Below are 26,966 nucleotides of genomic sequence, written 5' to 3'. Positions count from 1 at the left end.
CACTTTTGCTGCCGTCCCTCTGCGATTGCCACCAAGTTTGGGGTAGCGATCATGTGGTCGCTACCGCCCCCCTGTGACGTGAACGCGATCTCCCCAGAGAACACGAGCAAAAATACCATGGACGTCTACTGTACGCCATAAGAGCCCTTCACAGTGTGATAGTTCTTGTGCTAAACAGGCAACGTCACTTAGGGCAGCCCAATGGTTAGTAGTCCTGCAAGTCTTTCCTCTTCCCTACCAGAGAGCCCTGCAATGCACTGCAAAGCAATGACACAAAGCTTAACTGCAAGGATCACAATAGCAATCATCACATATGGGGCTTCCCAACCTAGATTACCCCGACCACGGACGGTGCACAAATATATCAATAATGTCCTACGTACAAAGTTAATATACTGTTGTTTTGGTATGTTGGTACAGAACAAAAGATGGCTGGCAGCCACTTTATCATGCGATCATGCTACTGATGGCTCATGTTACATGCTCATTTTTGTTACTTAAAAAAAGAGTCTTCTAAAGCAGTTGGGTTTTCTTTTCTTCACAAAATCTCAATTGTGATAAAAAAAAAAAACACTAAAAAATGTATAATGCTATATTTCAGCAGAACAGCCATGGTAACGGTAATTTCTACTGGCAGATTCAGAAATTCTAATTACATTCTATTTATTTTAATCTTTTCCACCTTTAACACATTCTCAGGAAACAAAGTAAGCAGAACGTGAGTAGAGTGATAGCAAATGTCTAATCGGTCACTAACACGCTCCAGGGAAAAGCCACGTCCGTGGCCGGCATTATATCTACAAACCAGGCCGGGCTTACGTTTCCACAAGAAGGCGTCAGATCACCGACAAGAACATGGATATGTTTGTGGCAACTGAAAGAAGATTAATCTATTATCTTCATGTACAAAAAACAAACAAAAAACATATGGCTCTGTTGCCGCTCATGTACCAGTTAGCCCCTCTGCAGCTACAGGACCGCTCACAACGCTTGGCTCAGAATATACTGGGATTTTCCCCAAAATGATACATTTGAAAATGAGACAACTGGACACAGCCCAGCAGTTCTGGTGCTGTATGCAAAAGCAGCAGTCTGCCTGATCACTGGTTTTTTTTTCTTTTTGCATCTTGTTTTTTTTTTTTTTACTCTCTATTTAAGAGATCTCTTCTTGCTCTTTCCATCATATTTTTATAGTTCCAATCTGATACTCCGTACAGGAGTTAGAGGCGTTTGAAACATTAAGTGCCCGGGAGTTTAAAATGGAGCACTGCTTTAAACACCTAGCTATTCTTTGAAATACAATACATTCAAAATGAAACTTGGTGTTATTTATAAAGTAGAACAAATCAGTTATGCGGCATTCTTTAATCATGTATAGAAAAGTATACAGATAGACCGACCTGCAGCTTCTGTTATGATCTAGTCCTGCGACGCCCACAGCTACAGTACAGCATGCTGATCTCTCACCCAGCCCAGCCCTTCCTCCCTTTGATGATGTAACACAACATCCTGAGGTTTCTTCTTTTGGTTGTGGGTGGGTGTGAATTTGAAATGCCAACTGATCTACTGTACATCTATAATTCAGATAATCTGCCATTTTCCCACCTTCAGGTGTGTCATATCTATAGACTGTTGCTCCAGGCTGATTTTTGCAGCATGCGTCATTCACAGCTACGACAATGTGACAGGCTATTGGTCTATAAAACATTATTAGAATCTAGATGAAGCTGTAAATTATTTTACCCAACTGTTCACTACAGGTGAGCAGGAGTGACACACTGGTGCGGGTTTACTGTAAAATATAATATAAACAAAGAAAACCTATAGTTCCTAAACTATCCCATGTCTTCCAAGGTGGTCTGTAATGGTAATGCCAGAAAATATTCAGCATTTTAATAAACTGGCACACCACCCGCTAACTTGAGCTGCAAGTAGAACTTAACATGTTTGTATGGGGGTGTTTCTGTGTTTCGGTCTAGGTCGTTTGGCTGCAACCAAAATCGCAACACGTCGCCGCCGGGAGAACTCCTCGTCGGTCGCGATCTCGACGATGCCATCTTTAAAATGTCCCGCGCCACTCCGAGGACATTTACAGAGGTCACGTTCCCCCTGAGCTAAACACTACTATTTTCGGTGAACCCACAGATTCCCAAGATACTTGCCGGTGAAGTTACCGGGTAGGAACCCTCAGGGGAACCACAATGGCTGCCAAATCTCAGCCATGGAGTTACTCGTTTGCTTCCTTAAGCAGGTGTGTTTTGAGGTTGGGTCTTAAATGTGGATAGAGGGGGTCCTAGTTGGGTATTTAGGGGAAGGGCATTCCCCTAGGTATGGGGAAGTCAGTGAGAAGGGTTTAAGGCGGGAGAGGGAGAGAGACTCCTGTTCTGATTGGCCCAGGACTTTATTTTACTGCTGTGTTCTATATGTTAACCTCATGTATACTGTGCTTTTTTATATTGAGCCTTGCATTTGTAATAGCCCTCTTCCCTGACTGTTGCAAGCTCAAGTGTGCTATAGAGGAACCCAGCAGCCTCATTGCCCCAAGGCACCACCAGGTAGGTAGGTGTGTGTGGGGGGTGTATATACGTTTTTTTTTTTATTATTTGTTTTTTTAAAGTAATTACATCACTTCTGGGAGCTTGTGGGTTCTCAGTGATGGGGGGGGGGGTCTCAGTGATGGGGGGTTCTCATGTGTAAGAGCAGGTCCTTCTGCAGAGGTCTGGGTGGTCCTCTTGGGAGTAACCCCTCTTGCAGTCCTGAATGGTGGTGCGTACTGGAGTCCCTGGCAGTCAGGTGCTATCCTGGCTGGAAGGGTCTTTTAAGAGCATGGGCAGGGTCACTCTGTTCCATAACAGTCAGACCAAATCCAGAGAGAGATTAAACCCTGGTCTAAAATGCAACCAACGTAACTTTTTTGACAGAGTTTTAATAGCGAGATATCACAGAAAGCCAGTGTGGTGACTTTAGCTAGTTCCGTTACTTGCAGAGTTGTAAACATGTTATTAAAGCTTGAGGCACGTGCCGGTCAGAGCTGTGGTTCCTCTGGTGGGCTTTTTAATACAAAGCTATTACTGCTGGCTGCTACCTCTGGATTCGTGTCCTCAGAAGTGCAGACAGATGGCCTGAGAGCAGCACATGGGAAACACACAGGAAACATGGAACTGGTGTTCTTAAGCTGTACAAGCTCAGTCACTTCTTGGCATTACCAGAAGAAAAGCATTTAATAGCCGGCATAGCACTGCAATAGACAAGCAAATGGAGTCTCCATACATTTAGCCATCACTTAAGATGCATTTACAGATCTCTAGCCACGGTTATACAAAAAAGGCAATGCAATGAACATGCATTTCCACTCCCACAGAGAATATATGCAAGGTGTCCTGTGCATCTACATAGAACAAAAGACAAACTTTCGCATGATTAAGGAAAGTGCAAAGTTATTTAAAAACAAACATTATGTAGTTAGAATGAGAAAAGTCTTAAAAGTGACTGCCCATATAGCTCAAATTAACAACATGCAAGGATACAAAAGAAGATGGAACCGGCTCATCACTAATGATCCTCGAAGAGGCATAGCTGCCTTCTCTTTGGTAATTGTTAATTGCCTCCCCTTGCCCCCAACCCCCAGTTTGGTAACTTTTAGCTCATTAGATCAATTCCAGAGCCCTTCTCTTTTTGATGATCCCCCAAATAGCCGTAACCTTCCACGGCTTACAGTGCGTGTGTTTGCTGCACTCTTGTTCACTTGGATGTCATTAGATAATACCCCTACGTAACACTAACAATTCCAGCATCAACCCTCTTGCAGATGTTTGTCATCTGCAAATAAAACATGCTTTTCCTTCCAAGCCCTCTGCTGTGTGACAAAGTCATTGAAGTGGAGTGATCTTTCACATGCCACCGATTACCCTCAAACAGCAGACACTAGAAATTACTACACCACTCAGTTTCGGTTTCTCAGCCAATAAATCTTCTTAACCACCATAGGGCCCAGCTCCCAGACAGTACAGCTTGTTCACACGTCTCCTACGTGGATCAATGTCAAAAGCTTGACTGAAAGGAGTTAGGGCTGGGACCCGCTGCGCCCAGCCGGCCGCGTGAGCGTTCCCCACCAGCAGGGGAATCCTTCTGAGCCGGTCCCAGTCCCCCCTCGCTGCACGGCTCACTACGCGCTGTGACGTGTCAGCCGCCAGGGGATGCAAGAAAATTGTGATCCCGAGCGGTGACGCGTCACATGGTGCGCTGATGAGCCTATCAGCGGTGGGGGCGGGAGCGGGAGCTGTCAGACAGCTTCCTACACAAGGTAGGGTGTGTGTGTGTGTGTGTGTGTGTGTGTGTTGCTTACCTTCCCGCAGCAGCTCCCTCCTGCAGCCGGGGAGACCGAGCCCGTGGAGGAAGGGGGGGAGTAGCGGTCCCTCCGCTCAAACCACGCCCCCCCTCCCACTCCCGCCCCCCCCCGCCCCGGCTCCCTAGAGACCGCATATTGCGGTCTGTGCCTGTCAGCACGCCGCCTGTCTGCAGTGCGGGTGCGCTGACTGAGGGAGCGGGGCCTTAGCCTGATACACATCTACTGCCCAACCTGATGTTCTCTTCTAGTCAACCACTCAAACAAATGAGCTCTCTCCCTCCTCCAGTAAACTCATTTTTTCTTTGGATCTTCAAGGCTGCTCAAGGAGACTACAGTGTCTACGTGTACACAAGATTACCACCTGGAAGTCGCTTATCACCCCTGGTGATTCTGAAAGCTATTTTACGTTACAATTTTAATTCAGGATTGTGATCATCAACAAGACAACCATTTATAAAATAGCAATTCACATACATTTAATGCACATTCTGTCACACACAAAAAGGATTGACTTTTGAACTAAAAAGGCAAATGAAAAACAATTTTGAATTAGCTTTTTCTTTAACGTATTACAAAAGGTATTAAATTAACAATTCTACCCCCCCCCTTCTTATTTTTAGATTTAATGCATGCTACAATGTATAATTCTAATTAGACTGTTAGCTCCTCGGAGCAGGGACTCCTCTTCCTTAATGTCTAAAGCACTTATTCCCATGATCTGTTATTTATATTATCTGTTATTTATGCGATTACCACATGTATTACTGCTGTGAAGCGCTATGTACATTAATGGCGCTATATAAATAAAGACATACAATACAATACAATTCTACATTCTTCCCTAAGGCCTCGGTGGCTCTGGGCGGGCGCGCTCACGCTGGCCGCGATGAAACACACTTAGGCAATGTGTTTGGCCAGCGTGAGCGAGTTCCTGAAATTTGAATTTGCCGCTCGCAAGCGCGTCACGTGAGCGGTTTCGCCCACGGAGGGCGAACCTGCTCCGTGATGTCGTGCCCGCGCCCCCAGGCGAGTGCACGCCTAGCAGGCCACGAATCGCCTGACCCTGCAGGGCGCAGCAAACGAGCGCCAGCGCGCCCGTTCTCTGCCTGGCCACAGCATTAGCTGGCAATCATTTGGTGCTCCTGTTATAAATCTGTCAAAATCCTGATTGTGCGCCTAACATAATGGCCGCCTTCTAACTGTGCAGCAGTCAGTGAAATGCTGCAGCTGAAGTAAAATGTTACACAAGTGTGTAGCCAGGTCACCTGATGGCTACTATTCTGCCCTGTACTGGCAGTAAGCCCTAGTACAATCAGGTTGCCAGTAGTTAATATGGGCGTTTTCCCCCTCCGAGGAGCTGCACTTTAGTGACAGCAGGAGGCGGTGACATCCGGCCTCGACATGACCAGTCATGAGACAAACCTGGTGCCCTTCTCCTGGCTGTACTTAAGGGCAGTGCCGCCCCAAATTCGGTAGTGCCTCTACCCACTTGAGAGGGGCAGGTCACACAGCCAAGAGCCTGACTATTGGGCCTTCTCTGGTCCTCTTCCCTCCGGGGGAGAGTGAGTGTGGACCATACGTCTGCTAGAGGGGCAGGGAAAAGCTTGGACTGCTGCGGGTGCCATTGGCCTGTAGTGAAGTCCCAAGAGCCCATCCTTCAGTGGTAGCTGAGAGACTGCCTCGGGCAGGACACTGCCTTGTTACTATGCTGTACAGTGAGGACAATAAACCGTTCCTGTTATACCTCTGGCCTGGTGTGACCTCACTGGGGGAGAGGTAATAGTTCTACCCTGGGAGATCACCTTCAGTTGCCTAGAGCCTACTGCAGATGGAGGCGCTGCACTGCTACAGAATATGTAGGGTATGAACCCCAGAAGCCTAGTCCTGTGTCCCCACTACCACCGGCGGATGACTCACCCCTCCTGTTACCAGCAGGTATCATGCACCACATACATAGTAATGGGCAAATCTCCCACCGGGTGGGGGAAACACTGTTACACGTGTAACACATTATTATTACAGTTCTCAGAGGAACAAAGCAACACATCTGTTTGTGATACTTTGTTGCCAAAGTGCAGAGCTCAAAAAGGTCTGTTTCAGAGCTTGTTTCAAAAGAGGAAGTTAATCCAAGTTTATAAATGGTTGCTGTAGCAACCAAGGAATTATCAGTACATTTAACAAAAGCATTAAAATTGGCATTAGGAGCTTAAAATGCAGACAGTATTATCTAATACTTCAAAACCGGTTTAAAAAAAACAAAAAAAAACACCAGGATTTTTCATATTCTGTTGCTTTAAATAAATGTTTTGAAGTTTGAAAGGGCTTTTTCTGGCTGATGTTCCTTTCCTCATGAGAAAGCCGGAGTTTACCCTTGTCCTGGGTACAAGACATGTGTAGAATGGACTGTTCTAATGAATATTGTTACCCACTCTAACATTATATAATGTTGGTGCCCGAATGCCCCTAAAAGAAAATAATATTTAGCAGGGGTTTTTGTGGCGGTATGCAAAGGTGAGGCGTACTGGCACCTACAGTCACCTTTTCCTCGTACCTTCTCCTAATCTCCGGCGGCATCTTCTTGTAACGGCGCGTCGCCTTAGCAATTCGGCATCAAATGACGACGCAACCCCCAACGCAGCAGAGATGAGGAGCAGGAGAAGGTGAGAGACAGGGTACTGGTACCTTTTACATTAGAAGAGAGGAGAGAAAACCCCCGCAGCTGTCTAGATGTATAGATGTCGGTGCTCCCTAGGTAAGTACATTTAATAGCAAACCAAAGAAAAGAAACCTAGTAAGGGCACTCTAAACACCTGGAAGGTGATATGGTGAACACTTTAAAACATACACTTTATTGCAACAAATTAAAATAATGGGTAGTAAAACTATAATTAAACGCTTAGATCCTAAGAGTATGAACACTAAATGAGGTGTTCTGGATCAATTGAAGATAACTGCAAATATCCACTAATAATGTGTGCTGCAGTTTGAACAAGTAGGTATGGTAGACCACTGTCCAAAGTACCAAGACACCGTAATAATCGCTACTGTAGCGGTATGTGCTAGCAGAGTTAAAATAATTTGAGCTGTGTTAACATGGCAAGGGAGGTTTTCAAAATATATATATAGCACATTTTGCATTACTCAAATCCATACAATGACTCAGAGGCTCATTCTGCAGCTGAAAGAAATGACAGACATTTGTTTTATGAATATCTGAAGTCTCGAAAACTAAAACAAAATTAAAAATTAAAAAATAAAAAAGCATTTTTTACTTGAGCCAACAGACTATGAAAACTCTTACACATGAAGGAGCCCTGAACCATTATATAAACACGGGGAACTGGAAGTTATCCATACTACTTCACACTACTCCGGTCAGTCATTCTCAAGCCCTGCGCTTCCAGAGGGATCTGAAACGCACCACCGCTAAGGGGGATATATATATATACATACATAAAAATATAAAACATGTAGGTGGCATTTTTAGGAGTCAGGGTTTGGTAAAGAGGGGAGGGGTGCTGGGCTGCCACGGTTGTCAACCCCTTCCCCACCCCCCCCCCCACACCTTTCAGCAACTGTGTGTGAGCGTGTCAGTGGGCATCTGTGACATACACTCAGGCTGCCAGACTCCCTTACACACACTGACAAGCCCATCCCCGCTCCCATCCAACAGCCATACTGCGACCCTAGAGCAATTCTCTCTCTCTCCCCCGGGCCTCGAGTTAACTGCAGGGACTAGTCCCGAAGCGCTTTGCCTCGCTCCACCGCCCGCTCTCACCGGACTAAGCAGCGCAGTACTGACTAGCCGGTCAGTCCCCGCTTCAGCCAGCACCAGCGCTCCTAGTCACGCTTTGCACTTGTGCTAGTAAAGCATGATTGAGCGCACTGTTGCCGGTGGCAGTGGTGACAGGCCAGTCAGTACTGCCAGCGCCAAACGCAACACGTGTACACACACACACACACACACACACACACACACACTTTAGAATATATTTTATTTTACCATCATCCTGCAAAGCATTATAGAGCAGAGATTTTCCAGCAGGGACAAGGTTAAACAAGGGTAAAAATCCAACATGACCTGCTCTGATGTTCACGGAAATGTACACTACCAAGGAACAGGAACTAATGGGAAACCAGATCGATAGGGACATTTTTTATTAAAATCAGTGTCAAGAGGCCAAAAACACAACTCTGACGTCAACAAAGAATGGAGAAAAGGAATGGGTGAAATGATCCATGAAGAGACAGGTAAATAAAAGCATCCTATTGCCAGCATCATCACACAGGCCTCAATTGTACAGCACTATAAACCACTACACAGGCAATTTGTAATCCAAGCTCATCTCCACTCGCAAAGCAGAAACCTTCAGTTCCTAGGAGTCGGAACAGGGCTTTACATGGCTAAAATACAGCTGGACATAAGGGCCCAAACACAGACTTCAACAAAGGGACCATTACAGAGCACAAAGACCTGCGCATTCGCTCATTCTGACCAATTTATAAAATGAACAGAGTGTGCTCTAATAATAATGATAATCATAAGAATAGTTCTCTTTATTCAGTGTAGCACCTACAATGAACTGTTCCCCGTCATGTCATTACAAGGCCTTTGTAGTAGGAATACATTGCTTAGGTTTCCTGCCGTATGCCCAATAATACAGTTCTTATTCCCTGTATTTCAATCCGGTAATTACCATGTGCATGGTTGTATCTGAATTAGAGACTAAAGGTTTAGAAACCCAACCTTATAATTGGCCTAATTTCCAGGTGTTCTTGCCCATGAATGCCCAGAAATGTGAGCCAAGATAAGCGGCAAACATTTAAAACAAATTTAGGCTATAATAGAAATAATCCCTGCAAAACATGGCATGCCATGGCTGAGTTACAGGTAATGCCCTATCCTGTGGAGATTATTACTTAAAGAATAACCAAAATATTGCCAGGTGGGTTTACAAATTAAATTGCATCGCCTGGGGCACAGGGTGAAAAAGCAACTTTCTACAACATGAATAGGAGCTGGCACTGGTCACCTTTTTGTGAGTAACCACAGGCTTATTTATTTTCATGCATCTCCCCTATGTCTATCCCATCAGTGGAAAAGGGGCCTTGAACAGAGAAGTGAAACTCCTAAAGCACTAAACGGGATTAAGGAAGATCGTAATTTAATGCCATAAATGTGAGAGAGAGGAAACGACCAATTGTGGTTCAATGACTCACAGTACAAGGTCGCTCACAATCAGGACGCTGTCTGCTTACCCTTACAGGTAGGAGAACAAGCTGTACTGTAGGTTTATCTACGGTGAAAGGAATAGGGGAAGGGGAACAGTTAATGTACAGATCGACACCAACTCTGTGCCATCTAATCCGTCAGCAGCATTTACTATGTAATAAGGAATAAACCCCATCAATATTATTTGGCAACAACTATTCTCAGAAAGTAATGTATGTCTATTTATATAGCGCCATTAATGTACATAGCGCTTGCCTGCTGGAGTGTTTAATATGACCAGGTTACATCTGAAGTGGCTTACAAATAGTGGTACAAAGCCAGAAATCCTACTTGGGGAGGGAAAAAAATGTGTTTAACATTTAATAAGCCCCCTCCAGCCCTCAAGAGCTGAACCATGGTATTTATAGCTCAGTGGACCCCTCAGTTTCCATCATTTCTGCTCCTGCTAGGGAAATAAAAATGGCTGCCAAATCCGGTTATTCTTGCAGGCCAATAAGAAGCCGCGACATCAGTGGGATGCATTGCGGCTTCCTATTAGATGACTGCGGACGCCGAACAAACAATGGCGAGTAAACCGCTCCGTGTCTCAGGAACTGGGGAGTCCCCAGAGCGCCGCATTTTGTGGATCAGCTCCGGGGGATCTCTTGGATCGGTTTAAAAAAAAAAAAAAACAACACAAGACTACATACACACACCCACACACTCCAGGATTGTGGCTTTAAAATAACATTTAAACCTTATTAAACGCTGGGGTACAGCTTTTGGCCGTATTTCTGAAAGATTCAAGCAATGTTTGTGCTGTAGATACAAGGGGCGAGGCTTTCTAAACAAATTTATTTTTCTCCAGAAGGAAAGTGAATCGTACATGGGTAAATAAAATACTGGCACGCAGCCCTGATCACCATAGCGCTGCCACTGCTGGATCAGGAGGAAGACCAAGTAAAAGGTAGGCCTAGTCCATACAATGCTGGTTATTGGGGGCTGGGCAGCAGGGCCTGCTGCTTTACCAGCTGTTCCAGAGGGGAGAATATCACCCTGTAAAATATTAAGCAGCCCTCTTCCATTTCAGGCATCTACCCAGAAAGCTGAAGCACACAGCTCATGTTACCAACGTCCTCCGTCCCCTAACAACTCTGGGACGTGATCCGGCTCTGCGATCTTTAACACTGCCGCCATCACAGCTAGTCTTATCTTTCTGCTTCGGAAGAAGATCCACATACAGAGATGATAGCGTTGCTGTAGAGGTAAAATTCATTAAGTGCATTTTGTACCTTTTTTCGGGAAAATATGCTTCGTAAAGAAAAAAAAAATTTGCACTCAGACACCTAATCTTCAAAACTTGTCGTATCAAAATACCTTACTTTTTCAGTACAGAATTTTTCATGCCAAAAAGAACATTTAAAATCGCCTTTTCCTCAGTACTTAACCAATGTAGTTAATGACTTTTACCTCTAGAATATGCACCTTATAAAACTAGCCTTTTTTTGGACCCCAATCACTTCCAGGTCTTATTGGTCTCTACTCCATCATTCTTTGTTACATTCAAACAGTGGTTTAAAAAAATATATCTGTACAATTACCAGCCTTTGGGACACATATGTTTGGAATATATGTCAAAGATTGAGGCTGTAGAAAGAAGAGAAAATAGCCAGGGGCGGCTCCTGAAATGAGTCAGTGTTTTCTTTCAAAATAAAAGTGGAATTGTAACATAAGTGTAGCCCTCTTACCCCCACCCTAAGGCCCGGGCCATAGAGGGGTGGGGAGAGCGGAGGCGCGCCTGCTTCAGTCAGCGCGATTGCACGGACTTGCAGGCGAGCCAGCGTGCGCGAAGGGAGCCGGGGGGAGGTGGTTGGAGGCGGGGCAGTGACGTCGCTGGGCCAATCGCCCGCGACGCACTGACGTCAATGTCACGGCGCCGACGTCACGGCGCCGTGACGTTGACGCTACTGTGCTGTGATTGGAGGTTTTCAGCCGACAGTGCGCTGAAAAACAGCTTGGTGCTCGGCTGAAACCTCCAACTCTTCAGCACGCCTGCGGACGCTCGCGTGAGCCCCCTCTCAAGGCATCCTCATTGAGGATGCAGGGGCTCAGCGCGGAGCGTCTGCACGCCTCAGCACGGCCTGTCCGTCTATGGACTCGGCCTAAGTGAGATTGGGGTGGGTAGGTGTATCTGACTACTCATCATTGTGGTGCTGTACCTGTTTGGCAACCAGGAGGGCTAAGCTTCCGCCACGGGGAACCTGGGGTGAATTACTCTTAATACTACTATATGGTGCAGCGCCTCCACCTGCGATGGCTCCCAGCAGAGGGGGAGTTGTTCCTCGCAGGACACATACAAATGAACACATACACTGGATGTGAAATAGCAAAGGGCTTTACTGAACATAACATATATCTTACACACTTATACTCTAACGCTCATATAACCTTAGTGGCTCGGCCACTCATCAGGAGTAACGTCTCCGTCCCCTAACCCCGTGCCCATATATAGTACTATAGGTATAGGCTCAGTTCTTTAACCACTCGCTCGGTGTTCCTAAAGAGTTTAGCCTAAGGCGGGATCAGCGCCTGTTGACCGGTGTTGGTGCACTTGTTGTTATAGTACCTTCCGGTCACGGCGGTGACCGGTACCTCTTCGCAAAGGGTCAGATGAATTAGCGGTCTGCCTCCTGGGTCTCAATGTCCAGCCGTCTGGTCCCAGACGACTCGCCAGCAAAACCTGCTCCGCACACTTGTCCCTTGGTCCCTAGCTGTCTACACAGTGACGGGTGATGCTCGCTACCACTATGGGCGTCCTTGCAGCACAGCAACCTTTGGTGACTTCAGGGAACACTCCTAGGGGCCTACGGGGTAGCCTGTCCTATGCAGGTGGGTCACTGACCCCCTGCACCCATTCTACCTCTCCTTTCACCTCCCGGATCCCCTCTCACTAACTTCTCCCTAATACCTGCAGCAACCCACTGCACTAACTGTACCTGCAGCAACCCACTGCACTCACACCGAACCTGCAGCAAACGCACTGCAACCACCCTGGTACCTGCAGCAACCGCACTGCACACACACACACACTGTGCCTACTTGTCAGCGCACACAGCATTGACAGCCGTGACACTGACAAGACTGCACACTCACTCCTAAGGGCAGGGTCCCTAACCTAGGGGCCGTCCCTCAGTACCTACCCACTACCCTGGTGGGGATTGGGGCCTGCCTGGGATCTGGGAAACTACCTTACCTGGTGTAGGAGCCACTTGCTCCCTGCACCCTTCCTTCCCCTTCCTGCTCCCAGCTCCAACTGCCAAACGTGGTCCCCGCAACATTGTAGCCTTCCTCCACAGGAGAAGCTGCAAAACCCTATTTGCTGGCTGGCTGCACGTGATGTGGGTGAAAGGGCAATCCCCAGAGGCTGCTGGGAATTGTAGTCCACTCAGGACCTCTTTAGCATTGGGACCGCGTGCGCTATCTTTACTGCACACGCGCGATCCTGTAATGGCTACCGCGGTGGTAAGGGAGCTAGGGGGAAGCCTGCTACATAAGGAAAAAAGAAAAAAAGTAGTGATACTCTAGCACCGACCGACTAGCACCACGCGGACTGTTTCTTTCAGAAAAAGATGCCGCCGTGCACACCGTGCACCAACGCCACCTCCCAGAGTCACAGAAAGCAGCTTTCATAGGAGTCACATAAAAGCGTCGCAGATGACTATGATAAAGAATAAACGCCAGGATTACCCCAGTGCCGATGCTGGGTATCGCACCCCAAACTGGTACTAACTGCCACTGATTTCAGGGGCGTTTATGCAGGAACATGGGGGCAGTACCCCAGAACGGAGCTTCTCCAAAGTGCTGTGTGAGCTCCCTGGGGTTTAGAACAATAAACTGCTCCTCTCAAGACAGCTGAAAAGCTGTGCAATAAGCTGAGGGAGAAGGAGCGGCTCCGTGAGTAACGACACTGACTGGCACTGAGTTTGCAGCAGAGGAACCTGGTTGAATTCCCGGTCTCGGCTCCGTGATCTTGGGAAAATCACTATCTCCCTGTGCCGTAGGCACCAAAAACAGATTGTAAGCTCCACGGGGCAGGGACCTGTGCCTGCAATATGTCTCTGTAAAGCACTGCGTACAACTAGCAGCGCTATACAAGAACATGCTATTATTATATGGCAGGCTTACGCTTATAGGGGTCCATGTTAAAATGGATTGGAAGCAAGAGGTGACACAGTGTGCTCATTTGCATGTCATTTCCCAGTATCCCTTGCTGCAATGGAAGCCCTGTATGCCAAGAGATAATGGGGAAAAGCAGGGTCGCAGGCCTGTGTGAGACAAGTGAATGTGCGCACAAGTGATAGCTTTATTTGCTGTATGCTACATGGTGAAGGGTTTCGTCACTTTTTTTTACCAACCATAACCGATGTGTGGTTGGTGTTTTCCAGAGAAATTCTAACCTTTCTTTAACAAGTTATAGCTGCAGCAAATCCACTGATGTTTTGGGATATTTTATAACAAGGACTGCAGTTTTCACTCGCGGAAGTAACTGTTGTCGGGCACGTGGCATATGTACTGTATAATGGCAAAATGATTTCCAAGAAATATATTTCAAAAATAAAAATAATTAAAGAGTAAAACAATGGCCGTGCTATCGAACTTCTCACATTTTGGAGTGATCATACAATTGTTTCAAAGTTATAATAAAGGGAAATGAAAACAAAAAGATGTTCTTTTTCTGTACGTTACATAAAAAGATGGCTGCCACCATGCGTTTCCCATTCTCCATTAGAAACACTATCAACCCCCTCGGGCCCCTATGCAGGAGAAGCGAATGTTTGGCAAGTACCCGTTGTGGCCATAGCTGGGGAACAATTTTTATGACATTATTGGAGGAACAAATTGTATTTGTATCGCCATAAACACAAAATATTTGCATAAAAATAAACATTTCTGTGAGAAATAAAGAGTGATTAAGTGATAAATTAGCAAGGAGCCCGGAGCATAGTTTTGTAAAAGCAAACAGCTCTTTTTACGGCACTTGTTCTGTACGCCAGGTTTTAACATTCATCAATAACGCGCAGTGGAATACGGCAGAAAATGGGAAATAAATCACGGGCGGATGCTTCCAAAGGGCCTTTAACGCCAACTGAAAGAAGAGACCTTCAGGTTATCAACTTATTTTCCAATACGTGTTGCATATTGAATTGAAAAAAAAAAACCACTGTCCACATTTAGAAGCCCCCTTGGAAAACGTAAGGCTATGTATATACAGTTTATCATTCTACAGGCATACCCCGGTTTAAGGACACTTGCGAGTAAGGACATATCGCCCAATAGGCAAACGGCAGCTCGCGCATGCGCCTGTCGGCACGTCCTGAACAGCAATACCAGCTCCCTACCTGTACCGAAGCTGTGCGCAAGCGGGGAGACTATAGAGCCTGTTACAAATGTGTTATTTACATCAGTTATGCACGTATATGACGATTGCCGTACAGTTCATGCATTGATAAGTGGAAAAAAGGTAGTGCTTCACTTTAAGTACATTTTCGCTTTACATACATGCTCCGGTCCCATTGCGTACGTTAATGCGGGGTATATGCCTGTACTTCACCATTTCTTCTGGAGTCAGAATCACCTCCTCTCCCCCACCCCCTTCCCCACAAGAAAAGAATGGAGGAAAAAAAGTCTACATTTATAAAGCTTTGTGGAAGCCAGTGTATCTTTTTCCAACAAGCGCATGCAAATTATTACCATGTACTCTCAGTGACGCGATCCCCTCCCCCCCCCCCCCCCACACACACACACACACACACACACACCTTCCCTCGCTCTAACTGGATAACTGCTACATTTTCTGTCTCGTACCGGCCGTCTCTGCTAGAAAACAGAGTATTCAAGAATCCTCAGGAATCTGGGCTGGTGCCAATGAACAAATCATCGCTGAGCAACCAAGGACTGCAAAGGCTTTTTCGCTCTACTAAAGTCGCCTGTGGATATTAGTCTGAGATAAGATTTATCGAAAACCACACACCAAAAAGCGCACAGAATGCGTCAAATAATTAAATACAGTGAATACATATACATATATAATTATTATCTCTATCAAGCTGAATGGCCCCCTATAAACAAGCCTCCAATTCCAAGGACCTTGTCATTTATGGGGTACCGCTACCAAATGGGAACAATTAAGGCACGTCTCCACAGAGGCAAAGTGATCAAGGGGAAAATGAATCTCATCTGTAGAACAAATGTTGGCTGAACTGCTATTCCAGAACACAAAGCAGATCTGGGACTGGTTCATCTTCGATCCATGCTTTGCAACAGTGCCGTCCAAAAACCACCACCTCCGTCCGGATCCTACAAACCTGCTAAGAATAGTCCTCAAATCCCCACTATAACAGAGATACCCTGTGTTGCAATGACAAACCCTGCACTGATTTCTTTCCTAGTTTCGATTATGTTTTATTGATTTTCAAACGTAGGTCTTATTAAAGTCATACTCCTAACATCCACGACATGTGACAGGGTGAAATACAGGGCCTTTACTTCCAAGGTTACAACAAGTCAACTCTATGCCTCGTTAAATATCCTTTTATCTGTTGTCAGAATTGTGAGGGTGCCAGCCAACAAAACATCTTGTAAACCCTTTAACAGTCCGATTGGCTTCATTGAACCGATCTAACCATACCAAAAGCAAAGATTTTACTTATTTGTCTGGAAACCTATTAGAAATTGCATTTCTTGGGGGGCCTTAAAATGGGTTTGGTGTTTTATTCATCCAGATAAGGTCAGAGGGAGAGAGGGGGTCTGAAAACCGACATCACACAAAAGGGAGAGGCTGAAAGAAAGGAACACCCCCCCCCCCCCCCAGCTCACCATGTGTACATAATAACTTTCAAGCAGCAATATTTAAAGTTAAAAATCCTCTCTGATTCAGGATGGAAATCAGGAGCGGGTGGGGGGAGCTGGACTGCACTATTTGCAGCTCTGAGGACGCTCATTCCCGAGATACTCACCAGTATTACTTCATAGTTTCATGGGGGGGATTTAAGTGGCCGCCTAACAGGGAGCTGCAAGCAAAGCATGGCGGATATGGAGGGAGATTTAAACCCGGTGGTCACCAGTAAGTATTTCGGGAAGCCCGAGCTAAAAATAGCACGTTTCAGCTGCAGGGGGGGCACCATCCTGCAAAACCAATTTGGGGTAAAATGAAAACAAAAACAAAAACACACAAATAAGTGGGATTTCTGCTTTAAAATATGATGGGCTGCCCCATTTCAAGAACAAAAACCTCTTACAGCATTTTAGCTTGTGACTAACTGCCCAGAGGCCATCAGATTACTTTAGGTGACAAACACAGACTGATAACCACCCTTACAGGGAGAGAGTGCCGGCAGAGACAGGAAGCAGGCACCCTGGCAGTGTGAACAGGGAGCGGTTACAGTATTAATAAGAGCCAGCGCTTGCATGCAGAATGTGTGCAGGAAATAGAAGTGTTCGTACGCCGCACAAAATAATAAACTCGTGCTCCGTACGACTAGAAAAGCTCTTATGATCTCGCAGGTGTAGTGCGGAAGCAGCAAAACATGTGAAATGTTTAATGGGTTATCCTTTGATAACTTTAGCACGTTTTAACCAACCTTCCTAGCAGTGCAAGATCTTTGCAACACTTTCCGGTTTTGGATAATTTGTTGCCAATATTCCCAGCAGTTGGAGCTGCAAACTGCAATAGTTAATGTTACCAGAGTAATATATATTGGGGATACATTGTAGCTGCTGAGTTACACTGACTGAAGCAGCTATCATGTTACGCACACAATCCGGATTTTGACAGGTTTAGAACAGGAGCATGAACTAGTTGCCATTTTAGGTGAGAATGTAGAATTATACATGGCCACATGTTTTATGTACAAGCAAGAAATATAAAATAAAAAAAATAGGGGGGCGGGGTATGGTATTGCTGCAGCAACAGGCAGTGAAAGAGGGATAAACAGGACAGAGAAGAGCCAATGAGAAATTATGTCATTGGCACACAGAAAAACTCCGGAGCTGAAGAATCCAAAATCCCACGTGCAGGATGAAGAAGATACCACAAGACAGCTGCAGAGGAATGTGACAAGATAATGCATATTAATAAATATATTTATAAGGTTAACCTACCCTGTGTCTCTTAGGAGGTTTATGACAGCACCAAAATGTTTGCCAGATGCTTCTTTGTGCGAGGACAAGATGGTGTCAGTAAAATTGTTACTGACAGTTTATTTTATACAAAGGCAGTAGTGGGGGCCTGGAAGAGGGGTCTGCTCTCAGGATCGGCTGCTCAGCTGAGTTCCACTCGACCAGTTGGACAACTCTGGCTTATGATATACCCAGAAACTAGGACACAGCATGTCGCTCCTTCCTAAACTGCTTGAAGCCACGACATTTTCTGATCACACAGGAGGTTGGGCAGCACCAGCCTTATCATTTCAGATAATAAACAGAAGGATTTCACAACCAAATACATCAAAAGTAGGAGATGCATTTTGTGCAAATCGATCTGAGCACACAATGTACTCAAGTTTTGTTCCAAGTAATGAATCAAGAAATGGAGATCCTAGTAATCAAGCTGTGCTTTCTAACAATTATTACGGCGGCAGTCCACAGGGTATGGAGCTTGGTAAACCCATTCCTGTGCCGAAGGAAGAGACTGCTCTGGAATGAAGGAAATATTAATCATTGGCAGTCAGAGATTCCACGGACAGGTGAGCAAAATGCTAGTGGCAATGCCATTAGTACCTATACTCTAAGGTACTAGCGTATAGGGTTCAGTTACACGGGTGCTTGTGGTTCTACAGGAAGGAAACTGCACCTCTGGCAACAAGAAGCGTTTAATATAAATCCGTCATGTAGATAGATGTACAGTAGTTTAGCAAATACTAAAGCAGTCCGTCACACTGATCAGGGAGGTAACACGCTCGTGACTGATGGGAACTTCTATCTTCCTCCTCTTTTTTTTGTTAAACAGAAACAAGATCTTATCGGATTTCCCTTTCAAGCTAATCTTACCAAATCCAACGCATTCTCGACATATATGTACAAAGTATGTACTGCAAAGAACTGAAAGCCCTGTCTTCTATGGAGTAGCACAATAGTCTGCATAATCATACTTGCCTGTAGTGAACATACATCAGTGGGGGCACACACACACACACACACACACACACACACACACACACACACACACGTAAATGGAACAACCGCATATTTTTCGCACACGATTTTGGGAGCAAAGACTTTTCTCACAGGTCAAGCAGTATAGGTTTCAAATGATTTTCACCCAGTTATTTGTAAAAAGCAGGAAGGAAGTGCTGATGCGCATCAGGAGGCGAAGCAAAGTGTTCGTTGACCAGAAGTGAGAGAGAAACTTAGTAATAGAGAACAGGTCATACAATACAATGTCCGGTGAGTGGAACATCTAACATTTGAAAATGCATTATTTCTTACCCTATGTGAGCACTGGCGTGGAGACAACACGTATATAAAAAAAAATTGATACAAAATCGGATGTATTGGTATTTACTGTATGCTAAATGTGTTCTGTTAAACAGTTACATGTACTGTATGCAGCATCAATTCCATGGGATTAAGAATTTCAATACCATTGACAATCTACATGCAATCCCAAAACACTCAGTGATTAGCTTCTATAAAAAAAAAAATGCTTTGTTAATCAGACATTAACAACACAGTTTCATTCTTATTTGTGACCCCGTCTCCAAGCTGCCTAAACTGCACTAGTACGATCAAGTCTCAGAATATAGTTACAAAATTAAAGGCACACTTAAATGGGTGCAAACATGAATTATTCTGCTTCTACTCCGTAAAGCAGCAATTTCAATATTTTTATTCTTACATAATTCGAACCAAAGTATCCTTTGGCGCTAAACCGCACTATTTTATCTCCAGGGACCTACCCGGTTCCTGAGATACTTACCCGTTAAATTGCTGGTGTCATTTCCTGGACATTTAAAGCTTCATCCAATAGGAAGCCGCAACATCATCCACAGTTGCGCTTTCCTATTGGTCAAAGGGACCCCGCACATTTTGACAGTCAATCTGATGTCCATAATTGGAGGGGGGAAAAAAAAACCCTAACAAAACCATTAAGAATCCCGGGGATTGGGCGGGGAACCCCAGAGCTATAAATAGGGCAGTTCCGCAAGATCCCTCGTTCAAAATGTGTACAAAAAGAATAATTCCCCCAAAAAACAACGAGACAGAATTGCGTTAATTAAATCACAAAAACAACATGCTCCGTTACACCAGATCGATTGCATGTTACTAAATGAACAACTGTGTGAAAACATGGCACCTTCATTATGTAACGTTATGTGATAAAGGTGCTATGATCACACCAGCATGTTGATACCATTGTTGGTCCCTCTGCCAGTGAATGAGTTCCCCAGGTCTTGCCTGCAGTGGACTCTCAGGCCACCAATAACTATATGTATTGACACGGTTGTGTGCGGCACCCATTCAATTATTGCTTCATTATTTTATAAAAATCCCATGCAAAATACCGCGCCGGCCTTTATTCCATCAACTACTAACGCGCCGCGCAGAAATCCCCATCGACTATCGCCAGTGGTTGACAAATCACCAAAAAATCTACTCGCCACACAAAAAAATCTACTCGCCACCTAGTACCAAACGTGTGCTGCTTGGGCCAATATTTACTCGCCCGGGGGTTAAATCCACTTGCCCGGGGCGAGCAAATGTATAGGTTTGTCGAACACTGACTATCGCGGTTTATAGCATAACGACCATAATATCAAATGCTTGCCAACCTGTGAAGTCAAATAATATAGCTTGGACAGGCATAAAGTACTATTAATTTAACCTCTATACGGAGGGACTAGCAACACAACACCGAGCCTGGATATTGTCCCATTTCCCGAAATATAATTCTGCGCCATTTAAAAATACTAATGTAACTAGAGACACCTCCCTCATTACACTATTAGACATTTTAGAATACTCCAATTGTACAGAGATTTGATCCATGTCAGCGTTTTCTGTAAGCCACCAGGTTGCTTAGTTCAATGGTCTCTGCATCTCATACGCAGCAGGTTTTATTTCCATATTTGTGCCTTGCAAAATATCCGACATGGTACAGGTAGAAATCCAAGGGAGGCCTACTCTGCCCTTCAGTCATCAAGAGGAAAAGGCATTGAAATTCCAAGTAGAATTTACTTTGAAAAAGTCTTGTGAATTGTGAAAAGCTCATACACAACTACACCTTATGGTTGTCCATTAAAGGGTATTATAATGTGAAATTAAATTGACGTAGTCGTGTTAGTACAGCTGCAAAATAAAGGAGTACTTGAGTATTAGGCTAGTCTTTTTTATTATTATTATAATTATTTGGATTAACAATTGTTATTCTAGGACAAGCTTTTGAGATATATCTACTCTCTTCCTCAGGTCTGGTTAGGCCAGTGTTTTTCCCCGAATGGTTTCCTGCAATTTTCAGGTCATTTGAAAATTATACCAAATACAGAAGAATTTACAATGTATCTGATCTCAGGCGCGCTGAGAGGGTTGGGGGTCCTTACAATGCATCTGATGTTGGACAGAATTGGGGTTCCTCGGAATTCACAATATAATTGTAGGGTTCCTCAAAACAAAACAAAAAAGATTCAAAACCACAGATCTAAACCATAGCTCTTTAGTGTTGAAAGCCCTATAGTACTGTAGCTGTTAATCAGAACACTCCTCCCCTGACAAGTTAAAATACTTTCTCGGTATAAAAGGTGGAGAGCAGTGTGGGCAGATTTGCCATAGCAAATAACAGCTGGAGGTTTCCGATTATTGTTACATGGACTTGAACTACAAAGACAGAAGCAGCTTGTCTACACTTCAGGTTCCGAGTCGGATGACCAACGATCCGTGACAAGACAGCAAGAGCCTCTGTAACAGGAGTATTCCAGTGACCCACTAGTTTGCTATGAGTAAGGGATAGAAAGGCCTGAAATGCAGGCAGCCTCTTTCTTTTAGAGACAAAGGCACACACAATACGTTTGTAATTCATCACTTTCCCTCATTGCCACACTGGCATTTTTAAAGGCTTAAAAATATTCGGGGGTCATCTCACACAAATAAGTCATTGATTAAATATGTGCCATGTTTACATTGTGTCAATTTATGTAGCCAAGTTAAACCGTTTTTCCCAGGGATTTGTGTCAAGTGTAATTTTTTTAAGTACATGTAAAGCGCCTACAAATGTACTTTAAAGCATTTCATTCAAAATCTGATGCGTTTTTATTTAGAAATATGCTGCAAGGTATTCGATAATACTTGCATCTTTCTTTTTATCCACTCTAACATTAAATGTCATTAAAAAGGGCATAATCTTCCTTGGGTTGCTACAGCAGCCATTTAGGAAGCCACAGCACTTCCCCTTTTGAAACAGGCAGCCATACCGCGAGTCCTGGGAAGCTGGGTCTCCACCGATCGGCAGCTTAGATCATTTCATTGTCGCAAACGTAAGGAACTGCTGTGTTTAATCAATCGTTAAAGGGGCATTTCCTCTTACCCTTGTTTTTTGTTTTGCGGCCTGTTATTTTAGAGCTTATTACTGTGTTAATATTTTCTGTTGCTGTCCTGCCTGGTGCTTTTAAGTGAATAAAGTACGCGTTCCTATTTATCTGCACTCACGTGTAACCCTTTGGCCGCCAGCGAGGCACAACACTGCAGAGCAACACTTTGCTGGTCCCCTGGCAGAGAAAGCAAAAACAATTGTTATCCCTTTCACTGTCCGACAGCAGAAAAGGTTTATTGATAACCACTGACAATGCCTCAAGAGTACACACCTGTAGTGTCAAAAAAGCTTTGGAAGTGGATTTAAGATGGCTATGCACATACATGATTCAAATCTACTATGTACTCTAAAGTAAAGCTACGTTAGGCTGAGATTATAGTGGGCGTATGGCGTCGCGCGTGCCTCTTGCCCGAGCCCATGTGTGGACTAAGCTTCCAGCGATTTTGGAGGTGCAGCGGACGCGTCACCCGGCTGGTTCGCCCTCATTGGCTGAATCGATCGTGCACACTATGGGCAGCCTCATAGAGAAGAGGTCGCGAGCACTATAATCTCAGCCTTACCGTGATAGGAAGAATGTATCAAAGCCAGCCATTATTATTACTTTCAAAAACGGCGCAACAACTTCCACAGCGCTGATTTACATCCATTCATCTCAATATACTGGAAATTGATTGTTTCCCCCCATTGGTTGATATAAATCCGCAATGCTGCTTTAGGATTAAATGTTGGTGTTTATGCAAAAGTAAATGTTCTCGATTGCAAAGCCAGAACAATAGGAAGGGGTTACACACCATACGGAAAAACACATTAAAGGAATGTGAAAAATAGAACATTATCAAGACTTTATGTACTGTAGTCACATGAAACTGGCGAAGAAGAAAGAAAGAAAGAAAACCCATCAGGTAACACTGACGCCAATTCTATGCTGTGATTGTAATTGAACCGTAATCTTCCTCCTATTTTTTCTCCAATCTGTGTTTCAGCACAATAACTTATCATCAGTTTTGTATCCCGTCTTGAACACTTGGAAATAATGGGGCATTTTTACTGACTACCTGCTAGTAACTGAAGCAAATTCACCAGGGAATGTGTGACAACGTGTAAAGTAAACCCTATCGGTATCCTATGACTCTGACAAAGTGGTTCATCTAAAGTTCTAAAAACCCTCCCCTCAGGGCCCCGAGTCGGACCAGATCAACCACCAAACATCCTATTCATTCTGTGTGCATTGGTATTTCCCAAAGCCTAGTGTGGTTGGTGTTCCCCACCAGAGATATTGGAGTACCACATTTTTCCTGGACTTCTTTACATTGCAAACTCCTATGAGCCACAATATCCTTATTACAGGTCTCAAAAAAAATCCCAGGAGTCTGGCAGCCTGCTTTATTTTTGTGCAGTGATGCAGTGCTGTATGTATGCAGGCACGGTGCTGACTGACTGGTCACGGAGGTGACTGACAGGTCACGGAGGTGACTGACAGGTCACGGAGGTGACTGACAGGTCAGTCAGCTCTACATCTCTCACTCAACAAAATAGGCGTGCGGGAGGATGGGGAAATACGCCATATGGAAACTGCTTACACCTCGCTCCCTCCTTCCTGACAATGGTTATCAATAGGTGTGGGACTGTGGTAGGCAGGGGAGAGGAGGAGGGGGTCACAGAGTGTGTGTGATCACCCTTGCTCCCTCCCCCCACCTTCTCCCTCAAACCCCCTCAAAACAAACGTACGGCTTCCAAAAACCTGTCTGGATCCTAAGTTTTGTATATTTTTGTCCACCCTTTCCTTATTATGGCATCACGTGTATGTGAACTTGTAAAAATATCACATACAAAAACAGCATGACCACTTTCCCCTAATACTATATGAAACCAAGATGGGGCGACTGCACATTACCCAGCAGCCTGTTTGCAGATCAATATTCAAAGTGCCCCGTCATACATCACCGTACTGCTCAGCTGCAACACAAGAAAGCAGGATGTACATACAAAAGCACACACGGCTCTAAACCGCAAAATCTAGACTATGTACAGGAAATGCCACACACGTCATAGTAAAAATCCACGTTTTCCTTGTTCAGCAGACCTCATGAGATCCACAAAATACTGCAGCAGAGAAATGGGAATGGCGTTGCTTGATACTAATATTGTATGTAAAAGGTCACATCGTCACATCTTTACCAATTCACAAAGACAGATGAATAGCTTTGCCACAAACAAACCACTCCTGTATCACCAGGAGGAGTTTTTCAAATATGTCTTCAACGAGGCATAAAAATCTGTTACATGGAAGAACAAACAACAAAACCTGAACATCGAAGTAGAAAAGCAATGTGCAGTAACCCAAAGACACCATTGTGATTTCTTAGCTATCCCTATCAAAGAAGCACCGAATATCCAGCAGTATCCAGAACAAGATAGAGCAAGAGGGGGGTTATTTTAACTGCAGGATTTGGCTGGGGTCCCTGATAAAACATATTGAACAGTTGGCGCTTCCATGTTGTGGAAGTCACTCCGAGCAAAACATTTTGGATGATGTTGTAAAGCAGCAGAAAAGAAATTGCCAAGAAGCCTGCGTGTACGCGGCTAATTATACGCTTACCTCTGTGTTGTATTTTGCTCCCTGCTGCTTCTTCCCTGAGCTTGCAACGCCAACATTCTGAGGAAAGAAATACAAACAGTTTGGTTGTTATTGTGGATCTAGCACCAGCTTCACAATGCTGAGCCAAGGACAGTCATTCTGCTCAGAAGGGTGACAACAGTCTGTGTGTGTGTGTGTGAGGTTCAACTGCCTTTGAACTTCCGTCCCAGACCAAAAGGTGCAGTCCGCCAAGCAGCATGTACTGTCCTTGCAACAGTGCAAATACAGAGACTCAGGACTGCGCCTCTATTATTTAACCTCTGCCATTTTACAGGCTATATTAAAAAGGTAAATGCAAAAAGCCAATGTATCGCATACACTATGCATTATTTTTTTTTGCGAGGAGCCTACACCTGAGAATACAATGCAGCTACAATTCCAATGCAGCGGTGATCAGGGGAGTTTACAAAAAAAATATTATACATAACACATTATATAGATATAGATATATACACACACAAGCTTGAAACATCGCTGATGATTTAACTTTATAGTGTTTGATTAATTAAAAATTATATATATTTCTTTTTTTACAATTGCGAGTGCCGTGGCTTCTTGGACAAACACACGCACACGCTAATTTCCAACAGCAGCCACTTTTACATTAATGTTCCGCAAACCCGCAAACAAAAACGGGACAGTTTCACAACGGGGAACGTGATGATCAGGATGAAATACGAGGAAGCTGGAGGGGGCGGGAGTTTTCCCTCTATAGAATGTGTTAAGGCCTCCACATAGTGATCACTTCTGAACTTCTACCAGAGGTCATAAACACAATGCGATAAGTTTACTAACTTTATTGCATTTCTTTTTTTTGTGATGCGCTGGTGAACGTTTAACTTTGCGCTGTGCCCCGACCAAAACCCCTTCCTGTCTCTAGTCACAAACAAGGGACTTTTCTCAGCTTCCACTTCGGAGTAAATACACAAACACATTTTCACTGAAAGCAAGAAGTCGTTACATCTTATTAAACACAGAAGTCGAGGTGTGATCTCATTACCACTAAGAAAAAGGTTGCATTATTTAGCATGCAAGATTGTCAATACTTTTGAAGAAAAAAAAAAAAATAGATATGCCATTTATAGTTAGACTTTCTTTTTAAGAAAAATGTATTTATTTTACAAACGCTCCAGGTCTGTTTTCAGAGCATGAAAATTGTGCACACCTGTCTGAGGAACATTTCCCCCAAAAGGTAAGCAGGTTTTGACGTCCTTACAATACAATGACTTTAAGGCACCTCAAATACTGCAACACATCTAACGGGGAACGTTAACATTTGCTTGTGATTATATGAAAGAAAGAATTCGAACTAATGCCATAATTACTCAACACGCCACTGCATTTGAAGCCTGGACACAAGATAAAATACATGCTTTTTGTGTCTCTTACTATAAAAATGGCACTCATTTTAAAACTGCAGTTCAAGTTGCCATTTAAAAAAAAAAAAATAACAAGTCATTTAATATGTTGATTAATACAATCTGCACGCTGACAAGTGTGACAAGATGAAATGCAGATCGATCCGTTCTCCTGTGATCGATCGGCGAAGATTCGGATTGGGAGTTCATTAAATCACTGTCAGTGCTGCAGAAGAGGACCCAAGAGGCAAAGTTTTGTGTGGAAGATCATGTGACCAGGCAGTCACTAGATACAATTGGTGAACAGCTAGAGGGGGGGCAGGGCTCATGAACCAGAGCCAGAAGAGGATGTGACTTTGTAAATGGTTGCTATAGAAACATAAATGCTTGTTACATTATAATACATTCAAAATGTCTTTAAAAATTGTTGTTTAAAAAAAATGCTACAAGTATTTTCTCATAGTACAGAACTGATTAAAAAAAAAAAAACCTCATGTAGAATATTGCTTCAACTGCAGCTTTAAAGCAGCAAAAATGTTATTCATATGCACTCATTTTAAAGCAGCAATCCCCCCCTAATAAAGCACGGAAATAATTTGGATTAGGATATATTCGGTTTTGTTACAAGCAGACGTATGTATGTTTTCATAAAAGGGATTAGAATGAAATGATGAAGTTATAAGGTAAGCTGAAGTGGAAGAGGGAAATTCACTGAACATTTATAAATACCACTTAAATTAAATTAAAAAAAGACCATCTTGCTTCATAATTCCCAATAATCTGATTTTAAAAAAAAAATTTAAAAAACACATCACCTTGAAAAACTC

General features: G+C 44.1%; 1 protein-coding gene across 7 annotated transcripts in view; it reads right to left on the bottom strand.

The window, feature by feature from the left end:
- The window catches only part of ERBIN (erbb2 interacting protein), a 199,367-nt gene that overhangs the window by 95,771 nt on the left and 76,630 nt on the right, over positions 1 to 26,966 (bottom strand). For all 7 annotated transcript variants that reach the window (XM_075590296.1, XM_075590325.1, XM_075590335.1 and 4 more), the window contains one exon: positions 24,743 to 24,799. The gene's annotated coding sequence lies outside the window, so the exon portion shown is untranslated. The remainder of the gene's footprint in view (positions 1 to 24,742; positions 24,800 to 26,966) is intronic.

The sequence above is a fragment of the Ascaphus truei genome, chromosome 1, assembly GCF_040206685.1.
Source record: "Ascaphus truei isolate aAscTru1 chromosome 1, aAscTru1.hap1, whole genome shotgun sequence".
Classification (NCBI taxonomy): domain Eukaryota; kingdom Metazoa; phylum Chordata; class Amphibia; order Anura; family Ascaphidae; genus Ascaphus; species Ascaphus truei.
The sequence above is the reverse complement of the archived record's forward strand: the minus strand, read 5'-3'. Positions and strand labels throughout refer to the sequence as shown.